Genomic DNA, 10,939 nt, shown 5'->3' with positions numbered 1-10,939 from the left:
ACCAGGGAGTAATTTGAACATTCCCTGGGCACTTTCAAGAACAACTCCATTGCCCAGGGAGTGGGAGTGAAGGAGATAGAGAAGACAGGACAAAATTAATGACCTCTGCAACTCCCAGATGTGTAGGACTCAATTTTCTTTAATATTTGGAGAAGGACAAACACAGGTGAGATGAAAATAGCCAACATATGTATCTCTTCTATCTGCGGGCATTCAACCTCCGCAAGTACCCAAAGATGTTGGCATTGCCACATGTGCAGCTGGAGCTGCTGCATGAACTACAGCAAGAATATAACCAAAACCTCATGATGGGTGTTTCTTGTCAAAAGCAAGGTAGTCCTATTCTAACTGGCCTCTGTCCTCAAGCACAATGAAGGAGAAAAGTAAAATCTCTTTATTTTTATCATCTTGGTATGTTCAAAGGGTTTTTCTTTCCATTTTCCAGTTATGGTTAACTTGCATTTATTTTTTTTTTTTCACCTCCTTAGTATATGTCACGATCATTAGGTCTCCTACCATGTATAAATCTGGCACATCAGGCCACAATTTGCACTGTCAGCTCCTATGAGTGAAATCTATTGCACTTGGCCGAGCTGTCCCGCTTTTGCCTTTGTAGCAACTTTTAGACCACAATAACCATCATCAGTTTAAAGCAGGCAGATCCATTACATTTCCTCTGTTCCTACAGCCCCACATTAAGCTAATATTATCTATTTCCCAAGTGAAAAGAGTCCTTCCAGTCCTATCAATTATTAATTCCTTGCTTGCAGCTAATGTTTTCTTTGAATTATTTAAATGCATCTTCATTTATCAATAAACATAAAATGTTAAACAAAGAATACTGATGAAGGGCATTATTTAAGCTATAACATTTTATGAGATTATTTCAAGCGCCTTTTCTGATTTATTAACACAATATATTTTATAATTATTTTTCCATTTCTAAAAAAATATTCTGGGTATCTTCTAGAGGTTTGGAGATTTTTGTGATGTGCTCTCTTCAACTTCTGTTATTTTGACAAGTTTCTTTTTAAATATTCGTGTGTGTGTGTGTGTGTGTGTGTATTCTTCTTTAAAAGTGCAGATATGGAAACAATTTCAGAAAAAAATATATGTATCTATATACCCACAAATATACACACAAATGTGTATATATATAAAAGTACTAAAGTATTTTGTTTACTAATGCACATGTTCATTATCCCTAATATTGTCCTTAAACCATTAAGGACACCATTGAGTTTAAATTTCCTCTTGTAGATTCTATAGTATTATGTTCAGCAGAACATATTTGTATGGGCATACAAACACATATGCACAAACATGAGTTAGTCAAGCAGGAAAAAAAACAATGCCCTTTTAAAGGCAAAATTTTAGCATTGAGGCAAATGAACAACAAAATTGTCATTACTGATTGATTGTTTTTCTTTTTAAATATTGCCAGTTACACCTACATGTGCACATGTGTGCACACACTCACAGAAACTAATCCTACTTGCTTATATTCTCTTTCATTTAGAAGTTTTATAACCCCAAATAAAATATTGGCTATTGAGAAGTCCAGCTGTAATATGGCTATGTATTTATTCTGTTGCCTTCTGAAATAGAATAAAATGGAGTATTCAGAAGTAAATAGTACACGTATGTCAAACGAGAAAAATTAAATCTCTGTGCATACTTGAAAAAGAAAAAAACTTTAATAATTAATATAATTAGCCAACCATGCCGCTCTTTGGCCCCTTTCATTATCTTTTTGAAAAATGATGGTATCCTTCGTTATAAAATTGGTATCAGTGGATCTAGTCAGTTCTTTCTTCAATCTACAGAGCTCCAAATTCTCTGTTGATCCAAATTATCCAAGAAAAATATCTGTAAGTTTATAATAATGTGCTATGATAAAATACAGACAATGATCGTTATGAGATTATCTTAAATATTCAACACTTAACATATTAAAGTTGTGATTGTATAAACATTTTTTTTGCCAACAAAAAATGTGCCAAAATTCGAGTATTGGTAATAAATTATGGTGTTTGTTGTGATTATCTGTAAGTTTTTCAATTATAGGACCTAAAGTTCTATAAACTAGTAAGTGACACAAATTCAGGATGAGCCCTAGGCAAAATGTGAGCTAAGAGCCACTTTATGTTCTCATCTCTTCTTTTTTTTTCTTTTTTCCTTTTTTAAATTTACATCCAAATTAGTTAGCATATAGTGCAACAATGATTTCAGGGGTATATTCCTTAGTGCCCCTTACCCATTTATCCCATCCCCCCCTCCCACAACCCTTCCCGTAACCCTCAGTGACTGATCCCTAAGGCAATAGCTGATTGCTTCCACTTGTTACCTTGAATTTAAGGCATTTCAAAGGCCAGGTGTCAGGCACTATCCTAGACACTTTTATCATAATGTTTGTTTATTTTTGAGAGAGAGACAGAGACAGACAGACAGGATCTGAAGTGGGCTCTGTGCTGACAGCAGGAAGCCTGATGCCAGGCTGGAACTCACCGCAAGATCATTACCTGAACCAAAGTCCAATGCTTAACAGATCGGAGCCATTGCGGTGCCCCATCCTAGGCACTTTAAATAAGATGTTACAATTGTTCTGAACAACAACTATTTCAGCAAGATTTTATCATTTCTGTTCTATCGATAGAATTCATACTCAAAAGAGGTGAAATGATTCTCGAATAGATTTAGCTGGTAGGAAAATCTTAAACCCATATCTTCTCACTAAAAACCTTGAATTTTACCACATGAGAGCTTTCGAGAGCCGCCGAAGAGGTTTTGTGGTTTTACTTTTTAACAGTTTTATTAAGGTATAATTGTCATACAAAGAAGTTTCACATATTTGAAGTGTAACATTTGGTAAGTTTTGACCTGTGTACACACATGACAAGAGCATCCTAGTCAAAATCAGTGAAAATAATCATTACTATACAAATAATCTGTAGGTCAGATTGGGCAGAGCTGACATCTTAGCAATTAAATTTTCCTATCCATGTACAAGTATATTTGTCTAGTTAGGCCATCTTTAATTTCTCTCAGCAATGTTTTATAATTTTCAGGCTATAGATCATGCACATTTTTTTCTCTGATTTATCCCTAAATATTTAACATTTTCGATGCCACTGTAAGTGATTTTTTAAAAATTCAATTTCCAGTTGTTTGTTGCTAATACATAGAAATAATTGATTTTTGAATATTGATACTCTGAACTTTAACTTGGCTAAACTCGCTTATTAGTTCTAGTAGTCTTTTTACAGATTCCAATGGATTTTTTTTTCCCAGATGGTCATGTCCTCTGTGAATGAAGACTGTTACTTTTCCCTTTCCAACAGAGATGGCTTTCCTTTTTCTTGCCTTATTATACTAGCTAAAACCTCTCATATAATGTTGAAAAAAGTGGTAAAAGACATCCTTGTCTTGTTTCTGATCTTAGGGGGAAAGCATATAGTCTCTCACTATTAAATATGATGTTGGCTATGTTTTTATTTTGTTTGTTTTTGTTTTTCTTTATGTGCTTTATCAGACTGAGGAAGGTACCTTCTATTCCTATTTTTGCTGGGAGTTTTATCATAAGTGGATGTTGGATTTTGTCAAAAGTTTTTTCAATTCTTATTAAGAAAATCCTATGGATGTGATTTTTTATTTTTTAGTCCATACATAGGGTGAATTATATTGATTTTTAGTGTCAAACTACTCTTGTATTCCTGAAATAAGCCCTACCTTATTTAATGCATTATCCTCTGTTTATATTTTTAGATTTGATTATTAAAGTTGTGTTTAGAATATGTTTATATCTATGTAAATTTTATAACTGTGCAATTTTAATATATCTATATGTAAGTGAAGAATATTGGAAGATGGTTTTCTTATAATGCCTCTGGTTTTGATATTAAGGCAATGTTGGAATCCTAGAGTAAGTTGGGAAGCATTGCTTCTCCTTCAGTTTTCTGGAAGAATTTGTGGAAGTTTTTTTTTTAACAGAAAAATCCAAGTTTTTTAATGGTTATGCAGGTGTTTAGGTTATCTTTTTTTTTTTTTTCTTGTGTGAGTTTGGTAGTTTGTATTTTTCGAGGACTTTGCACATTTCCTCTAAGTTGTCAAATTTATTGACATAAAATTATTCACAGTTTTCCTTATTGTCCTTTTAATACCTGTCATATCTGTAGTGAAGACCTCTCTCATATTCTTAATATTGGTCATTTGTGTCTTCTCTTTTTCCTGTTCAGGACTCAAAATTTATCGATGTTATTGATCCTACAGAAAGAGAATTTAGTTTCATTGATGTTTTTCTTTTCTATTTAAATTGATTTCTGCTTTGGTCTTTATTATCTCTTTTTTTTCTGCTTACTTCGGTTTAATTTGCTATTTTTGTGGTTTCTTAAGGTAAACGATGTGGTCATTGATTTGAGAGCTTTCTTCTTAAATATAGGCAATTAGTGCTACACATTTTCCCCTCGATACCGCTTAAATGCCATCCCACAAATTTTGACGATATTGCGTTTTTATATTCATTCAGTTTTAAATACTTTCTAATTTGAGGCAATTCAAATGCTGTTTTGTTTGTCTGGACTGTCCGGACATAGATAAATAGGTATGGACTAGTGTGGCGGCAGTGAAAAGGAAGAAGGCTCAGTAGAACTGCTGACTTGCTTTGAGGACCACAGGAAAAGAAAGAAACAAAGTTAACAAGAATAGAGGTGTCTATATGGAATGATAGTTTTGGTCTTGATGCCAGAAAATATCCAAGAACATTATTCAATATCCATTTGGAAATTCAGAACTAGTGTTTAGGAGAGATACCAGAAATAAAAAATCTTGAATTGAGTCACCCACAAAGAGATGAAGGCAAGATACTGGGTTAGATAGCTAAAGAACATTGTTCATAGTGGGTGCCTAGGTGGCTTGGTCAATTGACTGTCGGACTCTTGATTTTGGCTCAGGTCATGATCCCAGGGTCATGAGATTGAGCCCCATGTTGTGGGCATGGAGCCTGCTAAAGATTCTCTTTCTCCCTCTCCCTCTGCCTCTCCCCTGCTCGTGCATGCATGCACATGCTTACTACCTCTCTCTCAAAAAAAAAAAGAGCATAGTACATAGAAGTAATTAACCTGTATACGAAATTTACTAGGTTCCAGGCATTATTCTAAGTACTTTTCATTCATTAACTAATTCAATCATCACATAACCTTATGAAGTTTCCATAATCATTTCCATTTCACAGATAAGTAAACAAAGACACAAAGAGAGAGGCTAGTTAAGTCGTGGAACTGAGGTTTGAGCTAAAGCAATCTGGCTCCAGAGTTCATGCATTTACACTGTGCTGCTACTCTCCCCCCCCAAATAATACGTTAGGTAAAATCTAGAACAAGTGCATGGACAGTTATGGCAAAATAAGTTCTTAAGACATTATCTTGTGTTTGGTTTTCACGTTTGAGAGGGATCAGAAAGAATAAACATTGGCAGGTTTGATTCCCTGTCCTATTGCCTTTCTCTCAGAGAAGGTCACTAAGGGCTTTTTGTGTGCTTACCCCAGCTATGGTTGTGTTCCAGGACCTAAAGCAGAAGTCAACAGAGCAAAGCTTCACTCCCGCTTCCTTCTTCTGACAGCTTCAGCTCATCAACTCTCTGAAAGGATTGTGTTAGGACAGAGGCAAGGTCTAGTTGTGTTGGGGGAGGAGAGGGGCTGTGGAAGCAGTAGGAAAGAGTGTGGATATTCCCCAAGACCAAGAGTTCTGTATGGAAGAAGGCAGAACCTCGAAGGGTGGTGGCCAGGTGGTGAAGATAGAGAGGCAAGACTCCAGGCACTAGTTTCTAAGCATCAGCAGTGATGCCCTGTGCAGGCTTGGCACAAAGCAGAACCACCTGCCCATGAAGGCATGTAGGTTAAACAGTAGAAAACTCTAATAGCTATGGTAGAGGTAAAGCCAGGGCCCTTACCCTGGTTGGCAACTTAGAGCATCACATAGGATTTCTAGATTTGAGGCTTCCCAAAACGATGCGGTTAAAGTTACCATGAACTCATTAGGATAGAATAAGATTTAATTATATTTGATTAAAAAGATAATTAAGTCTATATTTTCACACCTGACTTTTCAGGGAGAGGCGTTACCTGATACCTTCATTTTAGGAACACATGCATTCAATCCATTCCTTAAAAGTACGTGTAGAGGTCCTATTATGTGCCAGACATTATATAAGGTGCTGGGATTACAAATAAATATGCATAAGATTTTCTCCTTGTCATTTGAAGGTGGCATAATGTTGGTGATTATAATTGGATGGAATAAGCAATAGAGTAGATTTATACATGAAGCATCAAGAGAGTAAAAAAGATGGAGCACATTTCATAGAAAAAATTATATTAAATTTGGGTGCCGAACGCTAAATAGATTATCAGGTGGAGTACGGTAAAAGGGACAAGAGTGTTTCAGAAAGAAGAAACTTCCCTTGAAAGACCACACGGGCACTTTTGAGGAACACCAGTCATCATGATGTCATGGGAAGACCTTTGAGGCCAACAAATCTGAGATTGAATGCCTACTCTACCATGCAGGAAATCTGAAATGGAAGTCTTCTGGGCCAGGACCTATTGTAGTTTCATTTTAAAAACTAGTTTAATGATGGTCTCTTTGTGGAGTTCTTATGAGGATGAAAGGAGATAACAGACACAAGACCTCAGCATAACCTTTGACCTTTTAAAAATATTCCCTTCCTGCCTTCCCAGACTGTTCTCAGTGCAAAATACTCTGCTTTAACTCTGCATGTGACCAGAAGTGAGTTTCAGATGGCGTGAAATGAACTTGGAAGTATGTTTTGGGGATGGATTGGAAAAGGCCTTGTGTACTAGCCTGAGGACTTCAGAGTCAATCCTATACAGGGTCATTTACGGTGGGGAGGACAATAGAGGGAGGGGAGCTGGGAAGGCAGGGGCTGATTCAGGAGCTACTGTATAAGCTGGACAGAAGAAGGTCAGGTCCTGAAGTAGGATGGAGTTCCTGGAGGTGGAAAGAAGGGATACTCTCAGGACATAATTTGAAGGTAGAAGTGATAGTGCTGAGCATGAGGTGATTGACCCAGTGTGGGGACTGAATGGAAGCCATCCCTGACCAGGACTTCCAGACTTCAGTCACTGAGAGAGTGTTAATGTAACTGACTTCCATGGGGAATAGAGAGGAACTGAAGCTCTCCAGTTGTTTTTTAGAGGTGTCAAATTTGAGGAGCCTGAAGAAAATCCATGAAATTACAAACTTGTGGGAAGTTAGATGCATATCTAATTGGAAAATAGGAGAGCACTGACCCAAAGGAGAAAAATGTTTCATCCTCTCTTTGCTCCAAGGTATATAAAAATCTATCAAAAGCACAGAAAGGGAAGAGGCCTGGCATTTATTAGCATGGCTTTATAACAACACCATTTATCTATCCAGTCATTTGTAACCATGAGTCTTGGAGCTAATTATTATTATTATTATTTTTAGTTTTATAGATGGAGAAATAATGGATTATGTCAGTAGGATACATCCTAAGATTTCTCTTCCAAATATATGCAAACATTTATCAACAAAAGAAGCGGTTTTTTTGCTTTTGTTTGTTTGTTTTTTGTTTTTATTTTTTAGAAAGGATGAAATTAATCGTAGTGTAACCTTAGCCTGGGCAGAGACTGGGCTGAATGTTAAGATATTGGTTCATATATTCAAATTACTTATTCATTTAGTTTTTTTTTTCTACTATGTGGCAGGTACTCACTTAAGTGCTGAGGATAGATAAAAGAATAAAAACCATACCTAAGTGTTGAGAAACTCATGGTTTGGTGAGAGAATGGTAAAACAGACATTCGAACTATGTGGCAAGTATCCCAAGAGACTTGTGCCCAGAAATTTCGAAGAGCACAGAAATGAGTGAGGGGAAGGAAATAACAGGGAGGACTTCCTGGAGGAAGTATTACTTGACCTGAACCTTAAAACCTAAAGAAGAAGAAGCGAGTCTGAGGATGGGGAGGAAGGAAGTTCTACACAGAGAAGTTGACATGAACAAAGCAAGCAGGTGAGAAACAGTGTGGTTCACGTGAGGAATTCTGAGCTGATTCATTGGACATGAGCAATAACAGATAAGTGGACAACATAATCCAGGAGAGTCAGATTTAACAGATCTTATTGTCTTCTGCAACTCTTTTAAGGTTGTCCTCTAGTCTCAAGAGTTTGCAGGATCACTCAGCTGTTGAGTTATTCCAGAGGGATGGTGGCCTGCGTGAGGGCTAAGCCAGCAGGCATGGATATTGACCAGTCTTTCCTTGACTGTTGAAGCACTGAATCTGTTGAATTGAGATTGTCTTCCCCTCAAAGTCTTCAGAAATAAGTCCCATTATGAATTTAAAGAGATTGCATTAGAGTCATTCCAGAAAGGTTCTCAAATCCAAGATTAAAACATAGGCTTTATTGCCCTCCTTGTTCATCCCCCTCAAATTCTTCTCAAGAAATGACAGGCACCATTAAAGATTAGATTCCATTCCCAGAAACCTGCCTCGGCTGCCATTCCTGCCCCAGCAGTTTCAGCAACACGTATTTCCTGGAAGAACATTTCACTGTCAGAAGTGCTGACTGACTCAGACAACACTTGAGCCAACAAAGAAATTTATGGGTGAGCCCTAAATATAATTCTCTCTAGTTCTATATACAAGTAGAGAGCATGTCGGAGGTTTCCTTCTTCCCTTAAAATCTTTAAAAAGCACTTGTTAGGTAACTAAGTTAGAAAACAAAATCTATACCATGTGTCTATTCTAGAGTGAAATTCTTATTGGAGTCTACATTATAGTCACATTAATATCACATTAGCTCCTCGTGATTAATATTACTGCAATGAATGAATTAATAATGATTGGCCACTAAGGTTTTCCCTCCCCCTACCATGACATGAAGAGGATCCAGGGCATTGATTATCACAAATATAATGGATTGATTCATCATTTATGGGAAAAGAGCTTCTCTTCCCATAAAGCTTAGCCACTGCCTCCCCACCCCACCCGGAGATATATTATCTTTGGCAACAACTCAAAACCATCCACAGATTATTCACTGCAGCCAACAATTTTAATTAAGGATGGTGATTTGAATACCAGCCTTCAGTGAATGAGTATGTCTCACACAAATGAACTGTCATGTACAAGCTGTACCCAGAAAGGAGGATCCTTTCCTCAGCCTTCCTTTGAATGATAACCATTGGATAGCATGGTTGACTTCTGAATTGGATAATCAGGTACCCTGTTGGCTTAATCGTAGGGAAAATATTATCTATTGTATTACCTATTGGAAACCTCAAAACCCATTTAGGAGGTGATATCTTTATACACTTGATCTTATGGCTGCTCATCTTTCAGCAGGTGTGTATTTACTGAATTAACCGTCCAATTTATTCCTTGGATTCCTTCTTGGGCTTTATAGTCAACATCCCTGTTGGCGAGAGTTATGCTTTTGTCCTGCTAATTGAAAAACATTCCTGTACCCACAGTCTTTGTTGATTAAAAGCATAGCCTTTCAGAATCACCCTCACACTAGGACCTGCCTTTTGATAGGCTGATATGGGTTGAAACTTTAACTTTTAGCCAGCTTTGGCTTGCTGCAGCAATGTAACAGAAGCAATTACATTTTTAATTGCATTTTTAAAGTATCAGCACATTTCCTTCCCATTGATGTTATATCCGTATACAATAAAAGGGGTCTAACCTCAGAATTCTCAAATTCCACACCTAGGCTATGCATTCAAGATGATGATGTCTGTTTATTGCCACACTTCACACTATTGTATTTTAAGTGTCCTCCAGTCTACTAATGAGCATTTGTGGTTTCATAATGAAATGGCTAATATTTCTTCCCTAGAAGTTGTGGGTAAATGGGTTACAAAAGTAGCAGTGTTTCAGACACTCATAAATGGGAAATAGCAAAAATTCGGTGTAGTACACACTAGTTCATTTTGACAAGCACTTTTAGAGGACCTACTATGTGCTAGGCTCTGCACTGTTCAGAGCATGGAGGTATACAAAAACAAAAGAAAATGCCTTCATTTTCAAGGGAAGACCAACATACAAATCATTTCAATGCAATATGATACATAGAATATTTTTATCCATATTGATGATATACAACTAAAGTAAGCTTAATAATAACAATTCACAGGGAGGGTGATACAGAAAGAGGATTTAGGCCCAGAGTGGACCCCTGATACATTTTCATTTTTTTCCTATTCTGGAAATAAAGAAGCTGATAGAAATGATGCTACCACCAATGGGCTTTAGGTCTCTGTTTATCCAGAGTTTTGTGATTTGTATACATGCTTTCAACCTGAATGATTTATTAAGGTTCTTTTATTTAATATAGAGCTCCCCCAAGAAAATCCATACAGTCTACATCTTGGTTCCATAACATCACAAATTCATCCACTGTCTGGAGCTATCCATAACCCTAAACTTGAAAAAAATCAAAATAATAATTAACCAGATGAAGTGTTGCAAATGGCAGCCTCCCTATGCTGAGAGTATCTAAACTAAAGATGTCTTTGTGATGAGAAATGAGGTAGAGCACATCTTGTTGGGGAGTTTTGTAATTTACCTACCCATTAAAGATTAAAACAAAGCATGCAAATTTGCTTTGAAGAGCAAGTTTATGATCATGTCAAGGGAGAGAGTTCGCTAGTAATTACATGGTATGCTACAGGAGAATCATTACTTATGTCATCTGGCTTTTATAATCAAGCATTGGATGCATGATTCTGATTTTTGTTTATAAACTTATTTTTAGATTCACCAGTATAACAATGACACGTTGTTTCACATGATGTTTTTAAAAAGCTGGTGGAAAAATTTATTTCATAGCACTTGAGATATGCAAAGCGTGATGGTTGTGTATGCCACCTTTTAAATGTAAAAATCTTGTATTAATGA

The sequence above is a fragment of the Herpailurus yagouaroundi genome, unplaced genomic scaffold (genome assembly GCF_014898765.1).
Source record: "Herpailurus yagouaroundi ecotype Mexico unplaced genomic scaffold, PumYag 184, whole genome shotgun sequence".
Classification (NCBI taxonomy): Eukaryota; Metazoa; Chordata; class Mammalia; order Carnivora; family Felidae; genus Herpailurus; species Herpailurus yagouaroundi.
The sequence above is the reverse complement of the archived record's forward strand: the minus strand, read 5'-3'. Positions refer to the sequence as shown.